The 20,685-nt window shown below is 35.1% G+C and overlaps 1 protein-coding gene across 1 annotated transcript in view; it reads right to left on the bottom strand.

The window, feature by feature from the left end:
• The window catches only part of Sema2a (Semaphorin 2a), a 483,298-nt gene that overhangs the window by 229,230 nt on the left and 233,383 nt on the right, over window positions 1–20,685 (bottom strand). The window contains exon 3 of the mRNA XM_073075439.1: window positions 6,849–6,884. The gene's annotated coding sequence lies outside the window, so the exon portion shown is untranslated. The remainder of the gene's footprint in view (window positions 1–6,848; window positions 6,885–20,685) is intronic.

Raw genomic sequence — 20,685 nt, 5'->3', positions numbered from 1 at the left:
GGCCTGTAGTTCTTCAGTAGGGTTTTATCGCCCTTTTTGAAGAACAGTACCACTACGCTTCTGCTCCACGCTTCCGGGGTAGTTCCGCTATTGATCACGGAATCAAACAACTTTTGGAGCGCCACTAGTACGGGTTTCCCGCCAGCTTTTAGCAGCTCTGTTGTGATTCCGTCATCTCCCGGTGCCTTGTTGTTTTTAAGCTGTTTGAGAGCCCCTCTAATCTCGTACAGGCTGACTTCCGGGAGGTCCTCGGTGTAGTGTCGGGTCAGCTTGGCACGTTTGTCGTTCACCATCTTACGGGCTGGAACTCGTGCGGAAGTATACAGCTGTCCGTAGTAATTCTCGATTTCTCTCAGAACGTCGGGCTTAGACGAAACTATGGTGCCCGACTCGGTCTTCAACCTCGTCAACAGACTCTGCCCAATGCACAGATCTCCTGCGAACACTTTCGAGCCGCGGTTTCGCTCAATAGCGTCTTTTACGCGATTAGCGTTATAAGAACGCCAATCGCGTCGCCTACTTTGGGAGATCTGTTTATTTAGCAGCCTGTATTTCGACATTGAGGTTGGAGACTGCACACATAGTTCTCGTCTCTCCCGCATAAGACCGAGAGTATGCTCTGAGAGAACTCGAGACTTACCACCGGAGGGGGCCTTGAAGTACTTAGACCCTACCTCGTGGACAGTTGCTACAACCTGGGTGTTAATATCGTCCACGGAAACGCAAGAATCGAGGCACGCGAAACGGTTTCGTAACTCAATTTGAAAGTCTTCGGAGCCCTGGATCTGGACAGGTGTTGGGCGGAGCGTAGACTTCATCAGGCGTGACCGTTCGAGCTTAACGTTGATATTTAATGTGCCTCTTACCATCCGGTGATCACTTCCGGTTTTCACCCTGTTGATCACAGAGACATCATTAAATATGTGCCGTTTGTCTGCCAAAATGAAGTCTATCTCGTTCTTAACGGTACCATCGGGACTTATCCAAGTCCACTTTCGCTGTGCCTTCTTCTTGTAGAAGGAGTTCATCATAAAGAAGTCTTCCCTCTCCAAGAAGTTGGCAAGCAAGTGGCCTCGATGGTTTCGTTGTCCAACTCCAAAGGGACTGAAGGTGGGGACCTTCAGTTCGTCACCATTCCGCACGCCCAGTCTTGCGTTAAAATCCCCCATAACAACGGTATAATGGGTTTTTGAGGTATGTATGGCTCTACTTATGTCCTCATACATAACCTCAACCTCATCGTCTGGGTGTGTCGACGTCGGCGCATATACCTGTATGACCTTCAGCGAATACCGTTTAGATATTCTGAGTATAAGGTACGCTACCCTTGCCGACACACTGTCGACCGTTACCAAGTTGTTTACGAGGGATTTGTGGACGAGGAACCCGACACCTCCTTGAGACAGGTGTTCGCCCTCCCGGTGATAGAACAAGTTACCGGATTTAAGGATTACCGTGTCCTCCCCCTGTCTTCGGACTTCTGATAATCCTAAAACACTCCAGTTTAACTTGTCTATCTCTTCTTCCAGCTCCTGTATCTTCTCGTCGGTCCTCAGTGTCCTGGTATTGTATGTTGCCAGGTGCAGAAGTCGTCGTGTGTGGTAGCCGACTCTCTTCCGGGGATTCTTAGCACCCCCTGCCCCGCCGTTACCTTGGCCGCTACCATAGCCCGGAATAGCGGGGCCGCCGGGGACTGGGGGCCGTGGCTTTTCTGCACCTTTCATAGGGGGTTTATTGCAACTTGCATGGATGTTCCAAAATATTATGCGGTTTGAATGAGATGCGTGGAAACCTAAATCTATGACTCATGAAGTCATGACTGCATGAGTATCAGAACATTAAAATTACTAATTAATAGGTATGAAATATAAATAGAAAATAGAAAATTTCACATTGTCAACACTACTGCTGGGTACAAGTCTCCTCTCAGAATAAGAAGAGTGCAGTTCAGTTTTTGATTAATCTTCACATCAACAGGGTAAATTTCAAACCACTAGGCTAGGTACTACGCAAAATGTATACTTTAAAACAAACCTGTTTATCGATATAATTTAAACACAAACGCAATAAGGTCACCCTCTAACAGTAACCTCTCTCAAGATAATCTTAATTGTGGTTACACGTATAGTGTAAAATCCATACACGGTTTATAGAAGGAGAACAATAATGTAGATAGGGAATCGTAGTACCTATAGTGTAGTTTACGATGTTTGTTCTTAGGTCACGGATATACGTTTGTATTTCACCACCCATAATAATATGGGTGTGTGTAGGGTTGCCAAATTAAAAATGATTATATCGGGACGCTACAAATAATTCAATAAATAAAATAAACTTATTTTTCAAAAGTATTACTTAATGAAAATGGTAAAGTTAATTTAGAATTTTATTTATTAAATACTTAAGACTTTTGTCACAATTTTGAAGTGAAACTTTTTAGGCGGCGATTCGATAATTGGATTAAACTACGGAGTAAAATTTCAAGTGACACGTTTAAAACATTTTAAACGGCATGTTTCGGCACATTTTGCTACGAACTATTTCTGGTCATAAACAGCTGAAGTGTCACTTTTGGATAAGTTTCGTGTTTCAATTTTTATAAACAAATGTTTCACTCTTACCTTTGTATGGTTCTGGATGCGAATTTTATTTCAAACATTACTGCCATAACATGAATAATCCAGTCGATTGCCGAACTCCTGGTGACCCTAGCGGTATCCGATAGCATCTTTCATTGGGGTGTATTCGTGTATTCATGACGAACGGCCGCGTTAAATCGATACCGCGCGACCCATGAATATTTGAATACTTTTTGTTATATCGGTACTTTTGTCGCCCACTCGGCTAATTGAAATAGTTTTGTTTATCCACCCCCTAATAGCAGGTAATGATCAAAATTTCGAACGAAGTTACCTCTTAAACTAGTAAAATGTAGCGACGGACGCCATTAATATTAAATACCACTCTGTTCCAACGCTTTAAGCTAGACCAGTTTTAAGGTATTCCATTACACAAAGAACCCTTATTTAGGCTTAGTACATCCTTTTGCAAAAAGCGATTGTTATTTTGAAGAGAAAGGGTAAATTCTTGTTACGTCCTAAGTGGACGTTTTACATACATTTTTTGGTAGAACCTACATTATTCGTTTTTTATTTTGTTATTCCGAAATCATAGATATATTTTTTTCTTCTTTTATCTACTCTTACATTTGTTATCAGTAAACAACTTTTTCTTTACTTAATAATCCCAACAAAGAAAGTATAACCGTGGCTAGCCTATTATCCCGTCTAAAGAAATATATAAGTATACAATAACTTTTATGTTTTCTTGTAGTTCAAATAAATATACACGCTAAATTAATGACAGAGATGTGTATGGCGGTAGCGACTACGAAAAGGAATTCCCAAGGGTTCTACCGCCTTTATTACTTACCTATATAAAAATGATTTTGTCAGTGTGAGATGTATTAGTGAAGATCCTTGAACATTTATTGTTTTTAGCATTTATTTACTTAACATTTTAATACATTGAAATAGTAAACAAACATGCACTTTAGCGACGGTAAGTACTTACTGCCACCCATGAGCATCTGTAAACTCCATATAAATTCGGTTCTACCTAAACCTAATTAGAACTGCGTTGTCACTCCTAATTATTAAGATGTTCGCCTCAGGTATAAGTTAACCCGCAACCACTTCCACCGAGGCGATGAACTGAGCTTCCCGCTAGATATAGATGTGGCAATGCAACCCATAGGTTAGCCGCGGAGTAACAAAACATGTTTTTTTGTACAATATAGGAGTAGCAGACGAGCATGCAGTCCAGCTGATGGTAAGTGGCTACTGCCGTCCATGGACATCTGTAATCAGCCCCAGATAGGATTAGATATTCCTGAGGTCGGCCACAGATGCGCCGCTACCCCTGAGGACTAAGCTGGAACGCCTCGGAAAAATATGTCTCCCTTACCACACCCTTCAAAACGGAACACAGCAGCGCCTAACACTGCTGTTATTAGGCAGAAATAGGTGTGGCGTTGGTGCCGCTGGAGTCGAACCACAAAGGGTTAAACCACCTTCGAACATACATGGTATGCCTTTTTTTACGAATTTCCACCGGACTACATGTTACTTTGTTTTACAAGCTTTTTAACATTACTTCCTTATTCGTGTTCTACCTAGACTTGGTATTTATACGCCTTGTGCCCGAAAGGTGTGATAAAACTTTTTTGCTAAAACGTCCTAATATTTCTTAGCGTTCCCAAACAAAAGGCGAGACTCGCATCGTTTACGCGCACACGGCACTAAATAACGTAACAATTCGAATGGAAAATGAAATGCCTGCTCGCGAACCATTAAGCAATTTGAATTTACACTCGTCCCTTCATTTTCTCGAACCGCAGAAAATGTGCGATTCGGTTGCTTAAGCTTTCCTTCCTTAAAAGACGATATTTTTTATATATTTTACGCATAATATTATAATAAATTATATTCGTTTTTTTTAATATACATCCGCTGTTTATATGTACTAATATAACTTAAAACTAATATAATTTATTATTGTATTACATGGGATACTTTACAATTTATGTAAACGAGCTCTAGTAATCATTGGAGTTTTATGTAAGGTTGTTTTATAGTTAGCTATATTAGCTCACTTTAGGGTGGGTTGCATCATGTAACCTTAACATTTACAAAAGTCTACCAACCTACTAGTTTAGTCTGTAGTTTAGGAAAAAATTAAAGGGGTTGTCAAAATTTGTTTTTGTATTTTATTATTCCCAATATTTTAAAGTAGCTCATTACTGAATTATTAATTAATAATGATTTGTTAAGAATTATAGTTTAACCCTGTTGTTTGTTTCATTGTAAATGATTAGACGATGAACGATGATTGTATTCTTGTAGGATGACAAAATTTAATTTTCTTCGCTACAATTGATGATTATAGTAGTGATATGATATTTTAAAAATGAAATAAAAGCAAATATTAGTATAGTTTTTATTTTAATACTTATTAGGTATATTTTCTACAAATTTATTATTACTAATAGAAAGGACATCCACGGCATTTAATTGATATTAACTGCCCTGGTTGTTGCAGATAGGTATCTTAATCGATAATTTAATAACTCATCTCACATAATTATCTTCTCGCTGAATCCTATATCTAAGTAACAAGTAGTAAGTACCTAATACTTGTCATTTAATTTTTTCGTAACAACAGGAATTGCGCGATTTACCTACTTCAGTTTTGAAGAACGCCATAATCGCTTAGTTTCAAAAACTGGTAATTTTTAACTCCTTTGTAGCCGTTTCTTTCGAAATTACGTAAATGATTTTTAAGTTACACTTCTACTGAGTGACTTAAAATAGTTGCGACTAGGGTTTTTAAATTTAGCTCTGAGTTACAATTTTTTAATTTTGCATAAGTGTCTAGAGAGATGAAGGGGTTGTATTATTGCAATTTTTGTAATTAAAATTAATTATATCAGTGGCGTAATTTATAATATTTTGAATCATTTCTATATTTTTTTTTTTTACTTGAAATACACATTTTTGAAACCATATACACACGAGAATAAGATGTTAATGTGTAAAATTGATTTTCTTTTAAACATATGCGTGATATTTTTAATAGTTACAGTAAATACAGAATTTCCATATCTGGAAAGAAATAAAAATAAGAGAAAAATTAACCATGGAAAATGAATAAAAATGCATGTAAAGCAATAATTGAGCTATCATAGATGTCAGCCAATCTTTCCCATTTCATCGAACACCTTTGAGTAAGTGAAAAAGGATTAAACACATAATCAAAAGAAAAAATGTGTTCGAATGTTGGAGAGAATATTATTTTGCTAAATGTTTACTTGATAAGTATTATCGCTTAGCTTAATTATTTAAGGTGGTGAAATCATTAGTCATTTATTCTGCGGATTGACCCTTCATCTACGAGTATATTTAACACACATTTAGCTTGAAAAGATAAAACCTACTTTTATTTTATGTTCCATTTTTCGGTTATTGTTAGACAAGCTCCTACCAACCAACGATTTAATCTACATTTAACTTAACGACACAATGAAAATAATAATAAAAATACAATTTGTAAGCGGCCGCGTTTCTTTCAATCTTTTCGTTCTCTGTTCAATAACAAAAGAGATCAGTACTTTTTTATCTTCCAAGGTACAAAGACTAAGCATCCTTTTTTAATCAAACACATTGCAATCCGTCAATGTGATGCGCTGACTAAAACAAAGCGATAAATTAAGGCGGAAAACGGGAGGCGAACGCTTGCCGCTCGTATTGAAAGATTTACTTCCTCTGTTTAATTGCAATAACGGCTAGGCACGTTGGTATCGTATTTTTCTTTTTACACTCCGCCTCTTATTGCCTTCGGGCCGTTAAATAAATTTATGACGCCCGACAAAGTTCAACCCACCTTACCAGCCTCTGTGGTGGCCAAAATTAGGTGGGAATGTGAAAGAGAAATAAAAAGCTCGGTCTCAGGTGCGTTGTTGCGATGGTCGGCTAGTGGGATTAGCTCTTGACTCGCGGTTAAATGTTTGGGCCCCTCATAAAAGTTACTTAACGCTCATAGTTTGGGACTACCTTCCCGTCGACTCGTATTTCCCTCTAAAAACTTCTGCCATCCACTAGTTTTGTTTCGCATTAGGCGTACCTATCTGCCCGGGGATTTGTCGTTACGTCACAGTTGATGGACTGGACCCGAAACTTTATTGTAACATGTTGATGCACTCGTAAATTCCCTGGTCACGCTTTATGTGGGAATGAGAGAAATTCAATTACGTAACGTTACATAAATAAAAAGAAAATTCCCAAACTCACATTAGCGCCCGGCTCCTTTAAAACCGCCGATCTAATCTGAAACAAGGAACAAACACGCCTAAATAACAATAAAATTCCAATAAAAACTTTTGAGCACGCAACCAAAATTGTGTAGGGAAAATTGACCAAATTATTATTTACGGTTGGAAATTAAAACAAGGCATTATAGGATATTACTTTTCCCCTCTTTACAACAAGTCGCGTTAGGACGGTGTGGAACGTGACTACCATGTTGTCCTGCTACACAACACTTATAATTTTGAATTTCCAATAAGAATACGAAAAATATGTATTAAATTAGACAATAAATTAAGTAAAACCAGGAACGACTGTATATGTACTAAATAAACTTCATTTAAAAAATACCATAACTTCCGTTACCTAGAGGTATATAAAATACCTACTTTTCAGTTTAATTATATGTATAACAAGCCGTAACAATTTTCTACAAATTGACGCGATTTTTACCTTAAAGCGTGAAAAATAGAGTTAGAGATCTTCAATATAGAAATTCTAAACATTATGCAAAATAAAATATCATCCTACATTTAGGCACAAAACGTACTTTACAATATTGTAAATTCTTTTCACACCTGTACCAGGCCGCAATTCCCAACTTGCAGTGAAGCGTTACAATAGAGAGGTGGACGAGTTTAGTGCCTCAGGCTAGCCTCTCCACGCCTACATGTAAAGGTGCGGAACGGGTTACATTTTTCTGAACGCGTTGAAAGTTCTTAATTTTATGATAGTTTCGCTGTGCCCTCATTTCTTTTATATAGGCAATATATTGATTATTTGAAACAGTATACAAAAAAGTATACTCTTTAGGTACATAATGTAATTTACATTTGTAAACTAGCTTTTACTTGCGGTTTTGTTCGCGGTAAGAGGTTTTTGTCTATACCTCGGGAATGGTTCTTATTTCGGGATAAATTATACCCTATGTCCTTTTCTTAATCCCTGACTACATGTGTATAAAATTTCATGACAATCGGTTTTGTAGTTAAGGAGTGAAAGTGTAACAAACAAATAAAGTTATATTCGCATTTATAGTATTAGTTAAGATTCTTTTCACACCTGTACTGCGGAAAGGGTTACATTTTTATAAACGCGAGGAAATTTCTTAATTTTATTATAGTTTCGCTATTCCTCAATTTCTATAATATAGACAAAATATTGAATATTTGAGATTAGAAATGCAGTAATTGTCTAACTTCATTCTTTTGTAGGAAAAAGTTAGATGGATTATTTGTAAAGGGCGTATACGTATTATACAGACAAAATATTAAGTAAGTATAAAAATTATATTTTTAACATACTAAGGTATTATTACACATTTTTTAGTGTCGTGAAGCATTCATATAGTGCAGTGATGGTGTGTATATTCTTGTGTCAGGCTACGCAATCTATGTGTATTCTATGCAAGATTTTCAACTTCTTTAGTTTCATTATATCTACATATTTCTCAAAGATTAAAAATCGTAGACCCCTTCTACACTTGTATTATCTTTCATCATCCTCAACATATTAGGGGGTTTACAATGAAGGGGAAAGAGGGGTACTATTCGCCTCGGGCTAACTATTCTAAGTCTAAAAGAAAACAGCAAAGCGCTACATTACCACGAGCTTGGTTTCTAAATTCTATTATACTGGATACAAAACCAGGTATAAAATATAATTTACAATCGCGATCTTCTCTCACACCTGTGTTATATTTCGCAATTCCCATGCAGGGCCTTGACAATAGGGTGCCAGCGGATGCGTATGCCTCAGGCTAACTTATTCAAGGCTATATGAAAAATGTGAAAAAGGGTATATCCGTTGTGCGCGTGGATATTTTAAAAATCTTTGATAGGATATCCAATATTTTTAAATGAAATCGTCACATATAGTCCCACTATTAGGAACGGATGGCCTCATAGAGTGAGAGGGGTGGCCTCATAGACTTTGTCCACCGCGTTGGCCTAGTTCGAATTGATGGTCTTCACACACCTTTGATGTCTTCCGTCCATGTTAAGGCAAGTTTTAAATTAATTTCTAATACACAGGTAACTTCAAAAAAATTAGAGATGCCTGGTATTTAAACCTTGGATCACCAATTACTTTTTAAACTGTGATATATCATACGTTTGTATACTGTTATGTATATAGAATGTAAATTCCAAATTTGTGTTTTGTATAAAATTTTCAGTGTCGAGGACAAGTACACGGTACACGGACATTTTTCGCCTGAAGCTAAAACTTCCAAGTAACTAATTTCGTCTTGAATCTGGAAATATAAACTTTTTCTAGACTAAATCATGTTGTTATATTAACATTTTTTCTTATAATATAGGGGTAGCAGAAGAGCATGGAGTCGCCGTTTTTTTTACAATGTAGGAGTAGCAGAAGAGCATGCAGTCCACCTGATGGTAAGTGGCTACTGCCGCCTATGGACATCTGATGCCCCAGATAGGATTAGATATTTCTACCTGAGATCGGCCGAAGATACGCCGCTACCCCTGAGGACTAAGCTAGAACACCTCGAAAAAGTATGTCTCCCTTACCACACCCTTCAAAACAGAACACAGTAGCGTTTAACACTGATGTTATGAGGCAGAAATAGGTGCGGCGGTGGTGCCGCCGGAGTCGAACCAAAAAGGGTTCTACCACCTTCAAAATACAAATATATATTCTATATGGTGGTATTAAAATAATTAGTGGTTTCACATCTGTATTATTTTCTTGTAATTTCAACGTATCATGTAATGTTCAGAAGGGAGGCGAGCATATGCGTTATTCGCCTCGGGGTAAGCACTCTAAGACTACAGAGAACGCGTGAAAAGGGTTACATTTCTAATGGGAACTTCGTTTCGAATATACTTTATTGCGACCATTATTCACACCTCCATTAAGTTTAAACGGCCGGTTTAAAATTAGACAAGAAATGGGTGCAACATAATCATTTCTGACTTTCATCCTTATTCAGAAAACATATTTGCTCTTAAACCAGTATATGATTATATATATTATATTAATATTGTTGCGGAATTAATAAATGTTATTTAGTAACGAGTAATCAAAGTATTATTTTAATATTATGACTGCCGATATTTCGATCTAGTTACATGGATCATGGTAAAAGTGAAAAGGTGATAACTACCCCGCCACAGACACAGTTGTTTTACCATAAACTTTCATATGCCAGGCTAATATTACAAAAAAGTACACTATTTTTCTTAATTGCCTATTATCTACTTATAAATTTTATACATTTAGTGTAGACTTCGTAATTCGCCGTGGGTATGTAATTTACAACGGAATGGAGCGTACTGATGAGCGGTGGAGCGCTACAGGCTAACTGCTCCGGGGCTACAAGCTATATGGGAGGTTACATTTTCTTGCAAACGTGTGAAGCTTTGAATGCTACTGCTGCTTTGAAGCTTTGTATGAAACGCTATTTACCGAAAGATACTGATCTAAACTTTTTATGCTGTTTTCATGTTAGTGGTTATCGGTATGCGACGAAAGGATGTATGGTTTCGATTCCCGGCCGAATAAATATTTGAATGAAGAATTAAGATTGTGTTCTAGATATATTTTCTGTATTTATGGCAAACATTACACAAGGAATTCTAATATACTACAAGTATAAATGATTTTACCTATGACAGGTACACCGTTACACCAATTTCAAGCGTGAAGCAGTTCTTTCGTTTCGGGTTTGGGGGTGATACCAGCAGGACTCCATATATAATGTTCTTTAATGGAGTAAAGTATAGAAGGATTCTATACTAGAGTTGGTTAATGATTTCCATGGGCGACACTGACCACTTACCAGGTGAAACGCACGCTCGTTTATTATTGCAGTCTTTAAAAAACAATTCTCCTTAATTGTCCTCATTAATTATAACACACTTAAAACTAAAAATCTACAACCCCGTTTGTTAGTAAAATAAAATTTTGTGACGTAATTGCGTTTGCATGAAAAATGCACTCTGCTTTGTTGAAAAGAAGCCTGTATTCGAATCACAATATGTTAATTGTGTCGAGTGTCGCGGCAAAAACATTTCCTTTCAGCGGGAACGGTAAAAAGAATGTACGTTATTTACAAACGCTATCAGTGTAATATTTGTTTGTTGTCACGTAACAACATACAAGTGCCACAGACGAATATATTAGAGAATACTGCATTAAATGTTTTGGTCTTTTTGTTCTAGAATATATGTAAAAGTAGATATGTTATTGATACGGGACGGATTTAGAACAAGAGAAAAACTCTGGCTAAGAGTAGCTAAGGATAGACAGCAGTGGAAGGAGTTGGAGGAGGCCTATGCCGCAAGGCACACCGAGTTGAGGGACATTCTGTGAAAATAGAGTAACTAACTAATGTATTAGGAAGAAAAAATTTAAAATTCGGAAATAAAAGGCTATTATTATTATTATATAGATATGTTATTAAACGTTTTGTTTACGAGTAATATAGAGGCTAGTGCGTTCGGACAGCTTATATTTGTTTAAAGTACGACCGTGCGTTTCGATAGATTTCCAGGAATTTTTATACTAATTAAAGTGTATTAAGTCACCTCTTTCGTGAATATTTCTTTTAAGTTAATAGACTAAGGAATAAAAAAATAATAAAACCTTTAACAATAAGTCATGATAACTTAATAAATTATGTTATTTATCAAAGTGAAAATTACTTTTCTCTCTTTGTGGTGTGTATTGTTGTATTTATTAACAAAACATGTATGTATCTTGCCAATCCTTAATGTAAAAATTAAATACCATTTGGTTTCATTGTAATTTTTTTTAAGTAATTGTCAGTATTGTGAAACAAAAAGACAGGTATATGCAAATTTTCCGACCGCAAAATCGCTTTTAACCAGGGTTTATTATACTTAGGGTTTGCTTAAAGTAATGTAAGTACACCAGTTGTCACTCAGGGTTACGAGTGGAGCAACTTTATGAAGGGTTGAAATGAACTGAAATTTCGTTGGGCATAAATAAACACATACCTATGGTCTAAGATCCGAAGCTAAATCGAACTGGACCGAGCTGATAATAGAATGAAACTCATTTTATAATGAAATTAGTACATTGGGTAATACATTAAAAATGGGTTTGCTAAAAAAATCCTGGACAGGATAATTTTAATTATTTTTAAATTAAAATTTAATTGAAAATTAAATTTTGCAACATCAAGATAATAAGAAAATTCTATTCTGAGTGAATGTTAAAAACATACAGAATGTGCAGGCTTTGGGTTGCCTATTATTTACGTGGACGAACTACTGGGTTGTCAGGTATAAACAGGTATTTCGCTGGCAACTACTTTCACTCATGATGATAATAGATAAAATTTTATATCAGTAGAAGCGCTGTTTTATTGTGAACACGTTGATATAGGGTTGTCTGCAAAATGAAAATTAATTTTTCAAAAAATAATTAAAATTATCCTGTCCAGGATTTTTTTAGCAAACCCATTTTTAATGTATTACCCAATGTACTAATTTCGTTATAAAATGAGTTTCATTCTATTATCAGCTCGGTCCAGTTCGATTTAGCTTCGGATCTTCTACTACTACTAGTATGTTGCAGTATATATAGCTGCTATATGGCAATGCAAAGATGTCGCCAAAATTATTATTATATGTTACTCTTGTTTGGAATTTATAGAAATAGTTAATAATAATTTGAAGGTAAGAGTGGTTAGATAGGTGGTACTTAAAATAACAAAGTTAAGGGCTGTTGTATACTGGTGTGGTAAGAAAAACACTCATGTGAGCAGTTTCAAATTACTCCTCATAGGTAGCAACGCATCTGTGATCGACTTCATTCTGTATCATCATCAACCCATTACTGTCCCACTGCTGGGCACGGGTCTCCTCTCAGAATGAGAAGGATTAGGCCATAGTCCACCGCGCTGGCCATGTGCGTATTGGTAGACTTCACATACCTTTTGAGATTTTTTTTAAATCTTTCAGGTATGCAGGTTTCCTCACTATGTTTTCCGTCACCGTTTTGGCAAGTGATAATTAATTTCTAATACGCACATAATTTCGAAAAATCATAGGTGCGTGCCTGGGATTTGAACCTCGATCGAGAGGCCGAGTTTCCTAAACACTAGGCTATCATTCTGTATGATTGATACATATTTCAATAGGCGGCAGTTGCTATTTACGACATCACCAAAAATAAATATGGAATTTAGAAGTTTTAACCATTACATACTATTCGGCAATAAGAAAAAAAATAATATTACTGATACTACTCTAATATCACGCATTATTGAAATATTAAACTTTTGAAAACACCAGGTAACACTCAAGTTTACACCTATGTATATCTCATTTTATGAAGGGTTAAAATGGGCTGAAATTTCATTGCGGCGTTTCATTTCGCTTGAAACACGAGAGTTGCGATGTGAACGCAACTTCGCTAATGCTGAAATAATGTACCCAAATAGCTGCAATGAGAGTGTAAAGATATTACACAAATGCTGCTTGAAAACGCCTGTCTGTCTGTATTTTGCGGGTAGTGTATTTCCAGCGTAGGTATATCTCATTATTTATAACACCCTACGTCACTCCCACAATTAAAGTTCATTAAATTGTGAGAGTGAAATAGGTTATAGTATTGTTAAGCGGCCGGGATATTCTTTTCTTTATAGTTATGTTTATTTTTGTAATATTTATGTGTAATCCTTTTAGAATGCTGTCCTATCCTATGAGAAAGCATGATGGAAATTTGGTCTCTTAGATCTTCCAAGCAAATACTCAGTGGCACTACAATCCTGTTACGAGGAAAAACATGGGTGTGGTGTCACCTTATGAAACATATAATTATCTATCTACTTCCATACTAATCTAGATTTCGAAATAAAGTAGGAATTATTTGAAGTTACTACAGTAAATAAGGTTCTTAAGATTGTTTTATCAAAACCTTAACTCCTTAGCCTTATGCCTAGGTCGGCGTAGGAGTTTGAAATATTCAATTACTTCTTATCAAATTTCTAAAACCCTTCACTAAAATTAATTCAAAACGAAAATTTTCGATTTGATTAATAAAGTAAAACAAGTTTAGACTATCACCAAATTTTATTCATTAATATTTTATGAAGTTTAGTAGTCAAATAAATCACTATTAGGTATATTAATATTAAAATTAACTTGCAAAATTTAAACAAGAACCGATTTTAAACACAAAATACTCAAAGATATCAGTACAAACTTGTTTATGGCTAAACTTTTGAATAGATTTGATGATTTATGAGCCAAAGGTTGCAGACAGTCACCTCTGCTAGCATATCATTTTGTTTTTGGGTAATTAAAAGATAATTATGATGCCGATAAATTTGTGAGTTGTGTATTTTAAAACGTGAATAATACCATGAAGATGTACGATGTCTTCAATTTTAATCATAAGCGAAGTGTGTTTTGTTTTTTAAATAAAAGTTTTCTGCAGTTCATCTAATAGTAAGTGACCACTGCCCATTGAGACTTGCAATTAATGACAGGTAAAATTAGGGTCCTACCCAAGCCCGATTTAAGGTAGGGCAACCGGGGCGGCAGCCCCGGGGCCTCCACAAAAGAGGAGCCCCCACAATAGAGACGTCGGATTTTTTTTTTTAAATTCCGACTAGAAAAAAGAAAAAAAAATATCTTTTCCTTTGATATTTTTTTTCGCTGTTTTACCTTTATCTACAGAACTTTGTACAAACATGAATACTAGAAGAATCTACCTGCGTTTCACAATAAAATATTTATTGAAAAACTCAACTGAAAAAATTGTTCATTTTATTCGGAAAATAATTTGGGGCCAGGGGGCCTTTGTTGCCCCAAGGCCTCTAGACCTCTAAATCCGGCCCTGTTCCTACCGGCGGCCTATGCGATGCTACCTTTAAGGATTAAGTTGGAACGTCTCACATTTTAATAACCCTTCCCTTTCTACACCCTTCAAACTTGAACACAGAAGCGCCACATTGCTGATATAAGGTAGAAATAGATGTACCGGTGGTACCTCCGAAGGCGAACGAAAGCGTTTCACCACCTGTCCTACCAAGAAAAGTATTAGGAAAAGGCGTCAATATAAGGAATTCATAACAGTACTGTCACTTTTACTTACTTAATACCTTCCTTAATACGCATTTTATGGCGCAAGCTTTATGTATACATTTTCATTCACAGTTTCTTCAATTATCACAAGAATATCTAACTTTTCCTATTATAAATAAACCGTACACTGAGACCCTCTGACGTCAGACCAATGTTTTATTCAACACTCCGTGAGAAAAATGTCGCGAAACAATAACCTACTTACCGATTTACGGAGAGATTCAGCAAACTCGCCTATCCAGAGATCGGGGAGATATGAAAGAATTACCAAGAATCCTGAACACTCGTTAACTCACTTGTCCCATGTCGCCTCGTGGACGTGGCCAAACAAAATGTAATTTTCCCCCGAAGCGACCTCTTACGTGACCCGGGAAAGATATAATGCTTTTATGAAATTATTTTCGCTTTTATAACTAAACGCTACGGACATGCCCAAAAAATTAACGACGCTCAGACTAAACAGATTAAGCTGAATTAATCGAATTTAAATTTAATGTGGAATTTTAGGGATACGGAAAATTTGAAACGTCTTCCTTACGACATACCTTTCATGGAAACGTACGAGAAACTCAATTAATTTTGTACTGATTTGCGTGATGAGGGTACATTTTAGCAAAGCGCTGGTTATATTCGTTGATGTAACAGAAAAATATTAGTGAAGGTAATTTTTTAACATGTAACTTTGAGGAATGTAACTGGATTATGTAGGATTCTTGATTATTTTTATACTTAACTTTTTTGACTAAACTCCTCTTCTCAAAACCTTAAAGTATTTTACGTTCTCTGCAGTGGAGTCAAAGGCGAATAGTGAGCATTAGATGGTCAAGGTTTGCCGGCAAAGCCAAAGATAAGTATTAATATCCTATTTTGTACATAATATATCGATTACCCATATATATTTGCTTGCAAAGTTATGACATCGCTAACATTCTTAAGATTTATTGGATTCTATTCCAGGCGTTTGAATTGATAAAACACTGAAATAGCATATAAAACAATCAGATGTGCACTCGAAATTCCACCACAGATAAAAAATACAGATTATAAATAGTCTCTATAAGTTGCGTTGCTATTGTGTCTGTAGCGATAGCAAATAACTTTTCACGCCGTTCCTCTTCGTACTTGATCTAACAACGTTATAAAGCTATTGATGTTATCGCGAATAAAATCCAAGAGCGAAGTCAATGGGGCGAGAATGAAACAAATCGTTGCCAAATGATAATACCGTTTATGTTAAATATACATTACTTTATTTTTGGACAAATGCTAATGGCGGTTAATGGATAAAATGATTCGTAGTGAGAAAAAATCGTATAAGGGTATAGTATCGTAGGGGATTGTATTTGGGTCGCTTTCTAAAACTAATAGTATGTTTAAAAATCTAGCAATACCAAGATGGTGTTGATAAAATCAATCTTATTTGAATATTAACTAATGTTATAGTATTGTGCAATACTTATTTCTTTGACGCGCTCTGAAGAAAACTATTAGAAATACTGTACTTTGTAATTTTTTATTTCTTTGGAAACACGTGTAACATAAAAATGTATTTCGTTCATTTTTCCAAAGAGTTTTCTTACTAACCAACACCTGGCACTTAAATTAGATTTGTCCCATTACATAAACTTGGCAGACTGACGCATCTACTTAAAGTCTAAAATAGATTTACGGTTACAATACGAGAAACCTAAAACGTCCATTGTATCGTGTTCTGCTTAGAATTCAATAAATAAAAATATAGTAAAAAATATAATAAAAAAAATTACTGTAATGCAAAAAATATGATATGTAAATCATAATAATATTTTTTCTATTTACAATCTAAAAACACTTTTACGATCTGTTTACACAACTTTATAGGCACTGGACGTTTATTTACAAACGACAATTTTTGAGTCCTCAGGGGTAGCGTCGCATCTGTGGCCGACCTCAGGTAGGAATATCTAATCCTATCTGGGGTTGATTACGGATGTCCATGGGTGGCAGTAGCCACTTACCATCAGGAGGACGGCTACTCCGACATTATAAAAAAAGTCGTTAAATCTTATCGAATTAAAATGTATTGTGTATTGTTCACACGACTGCTTTGAAACATACATGGCTAAACATGTTAATCGAATACGCACCCGACTAATCCAGCAAATCGCAGAAAATCTGGACGTATTCTGCGATCAATCATTTTTAAACGAAGAAAAAACGTACAATACATATAAAGCTGTGTAAGACACAAAAAGCATTTATCCCCAAAACGTATGAATTTGTTTATTCAAATGTTGCAAATCGTTGCAAAATGATTCTAACACTGTAAAATATCTGTTTCAATTGGGGCGTCACAATCGGAAGGCGATCTCACGATGCGCCCTCTTCCGCACATAAATAATCGGACGACATTTATTCCGGAACGGAAGCTTGATAACGCTAGCACGGCTGTTTCTGCTTACTTACTAAATTAAGAAGGTTAAGGACTACATAATCGATTCGTTGATATTTACGTACTTTGATTTAAGTTCGAATAAATAAAATTGATCTGCTTGTGATAAAAAAAATCTAGTTACTCGTAGATAGTTTTTTGTGATACTTGTTTATTTATTTATGTATTTTGTATGGCACTTCCATATTTTTATAAGTCACAAAATACTTTTTAAAAGTTTGTCAAAATAACTTCGTATCTATAAAAATGTTAAAAAAAATCTGTAGAGTAATACATAGGATGAGTTGGGCGGGGAAACGTTCTTCGGATGAAAACTATTTTCTATACAATTTAAACGTCGATCTATATTTCTAATTTTGATAGAAGTATCCCATAAATATAATTTTAATCATTTTTAGACTATTGCATTATATTTAATTAAGCTATAACCATATGTTACGTTTTGCCTTTTCACAACGACTTTTCGTTGTTTAAAATTCCAATTAGTGTATCAAGTACTTAGATCGAAAGCAATCTCCACACTAAAACACAATGGCACTACGTCGTGTGGAAGCTCATTGAATACAGTGTTAATCTTGCGGTGTCCTACCACAAACAACTGCATATGACATTGTGAATCTCACGTGACACCGTATCTAGAACACCTCAGGTCGATGCACTACACTTAAACCGCTTTATGAAAGTCTTAGCGAGATTCACGTTAAAATAAGCCACACGATGGAGACAAAAACGATAAAACTTGTTATTAAATTTTCTTAAAAATGTTTTCTTTGTCGTAAACCCTCTACTATCCGATGCCGTTGAAACTATAGTCCCGCGCACTGTTCAAGTGCGAAATGGTTTACTTTTCACGTTTTTAGATATATTTTTAAATTCCTGTAATTAGCATAAACACTGGGCGCTTTACTCGTCTTTGAGAACTTTTTAAAAGATCTCTTAGTAATAGAAAGTAGTTTATGATAAGTTTTCCTTTAGGCTGAGTTACAATTGATCATAGTGTGTAATCAAAGCACAAATCAAACCATTATATTTCAAGATAATACAACATAACATAACATAAAATAACAATAATTGTAGCAATATTCAAAAAAACAGTAATCATAGAGTTCTGTCTACCATGGAGACTCGGGTTCGAATCCCGTTCAGGTAAAAAACTATGCTAAACGATATCTTAATCTGATTCCAGGTTTTGCTATTCATGTATTTGTACTTATATTTGTCTATATGTGTCTGTCAATATCGTCCAAAACATAAAAAATGTAATTTATTTTTAATATTCGACGTGAACCTACCCCGATAAAATATGACTTAAGCTTCTAAATTAAGTTTTGTCCATAATCATCGAAACTTTATTAAAGAAAGTTTGTTGTACGAGTAGCTAAAGACTTAACGAGACTTGGAAGATCGATAATGTAACTTCGAGAATGTTTTGCTTCTTATAGTTTTAAGTAAGTTTAACGGAGACATTACTAATACATTATATTATAAGTAACATTGTAATAAACTTAAAATAATTTTGTAAAATGTTTCTATAAAAATATGGAGTATTTTATAGTAAAATCCTTATCTTCTGCCTACCTTATTTACTCTTAATTTTTTGTATGATTTGTTAATACATTTTATTAAATTAATTAATTTATTATTTTTATTTCTTGCTTTCATATTTATATCATTCACGTTGTAAGGGATTACAGGCAATGACCATGGACATAGAGAATCTTGGAAATTACGCATTAGTACCTACATGACTATAAAGGTTATGTCTTTGGTGCTTTGGGTTATGTATTTATGTATGTCTCATTCTTAGCCCAACAGCTAAAACGATTTTTACATATGAGGTGTTGTTAGCTTCGTGTAATTGTGTGAGTGACATCAGTAGACTGTATCTTTAATCATGCCGGTTTTTTTATATAACAAAAATCTATTGTTTTCGTGCAATTGCAATACATAGTCATTTTCAATGAGAGACTGTCGTCATGACATATCTTAGAACTCGCATGAAGTATCGCTTTTATCACTGTTCTTAGACCGATTCTTCAAAATCCTTAAATTAATTTCCTGTAATCTGAAGGCACCGACGGGGCTGTCGTAAACGGCCTTGTCGCCCGCCTCTACAATCAGAGCTTATGCATAAATTTGAATTTTCAATTAAGAATACTTTGAAGAAAATTTTATTAGGCATAAAGAGAAACCTTTGGTCTCTTTACGAAATACGAATGTATTAAAGGACAGGGTAATGCATAGAGGCGTGTTATATATTAACATTTCTGTGTGTATAGTAACGTGCGGCTAAACATTGTTTTAAAAACTTACTTATTACACAAATGTGTAATTATTAAAAATAATAGTAATGATATTTGAATATTATTCTAGCTGTAAATGTATTACACCAAAAATTTGCAAGGATAACGTTAATAATGTAATATTAAAAAATGTTTACTAAGTACTTCAAAAATATGGCGAAAGAATTTCCAATGATATGACTTTAAATAAACACATTATCATTAATTAAATCGTCAAAATATTTTTTCTTAAATATTAAAATTATTTAAGCTAATAAAAACAAATACATTATAATCAACTCCATGGATGTCTGTAGCCGATTCAAAGGCTGCACCCCAAAACGGCTGAAAGGCGTTCACGAGATATCTTAAATGAGTTTCGTTATCTCCAGCAAAAGAAAATGGGATTAATAGTTAACAGAGGTCTCTGCAGGCGCTAAACATCCACTTCAGCGTTTAAATACTAATGTGCCTTTTCTAATAAATTATTTCAGGCAACTACGTTTCTTATTGAAATGCCTTTTGTACGTTTCGAAGTTGTGAGAGAATTTTTACTATATTTACTATATTGAACACGAAAATGTACAATAACTAATTTGTAAGTTTTAAATAAATTTACCTACTAATTTTCTGAATATAATAACATTTAACTTTGTATAAACGTAACGTAAGTAAAGTTATGTAAGTAATGATTAACATGTATCAAATGAAAGGAGATGGCGATACAATTTATGGAAATTATACTCACCTCAAATAGTACTGATAATTTTCTTGATGACGATTATCTATGCGTTCCTGCTACTTACTATTTTAGAACTAAACAACAATTATAAGCGCTAGATTCTAGTACACAGCCAGACATAAAATATAATATAATTGGGGTGGCGGTTTTGATGCCTACAACTTGTGCACACTGGAACTAGGTAGGCGAAATAGAGAAAGCGCGGAGAAAGAAGAATTCTAGGCGGGTATGCGGTTTGCGGTGCGCGATGTGAAAAGCGGAAAAATGCGGAAAAATAGGGCCACGT

This window comes from Epargyreus clarus, unplaced genomic scaffold, assembly GCF_041222505.1.
Source record: "Epargyreus clarus isolate Ecla_fem2 unplaced genomic scaffold, WU_Ecla_fem_2.2 ptg000001l, whole genome shotgun sequence".
NCBI lineage: Eukaryota > Metazoa > Arthropoda > Insecta > Lepidoptera > Hesperiidae > Epargyreus > Epargyreus clarus.
Note: the sequence above shows the minus strand (reverse complement) of the source record. Positions and strands in the feature narration are given on the sequence as shown.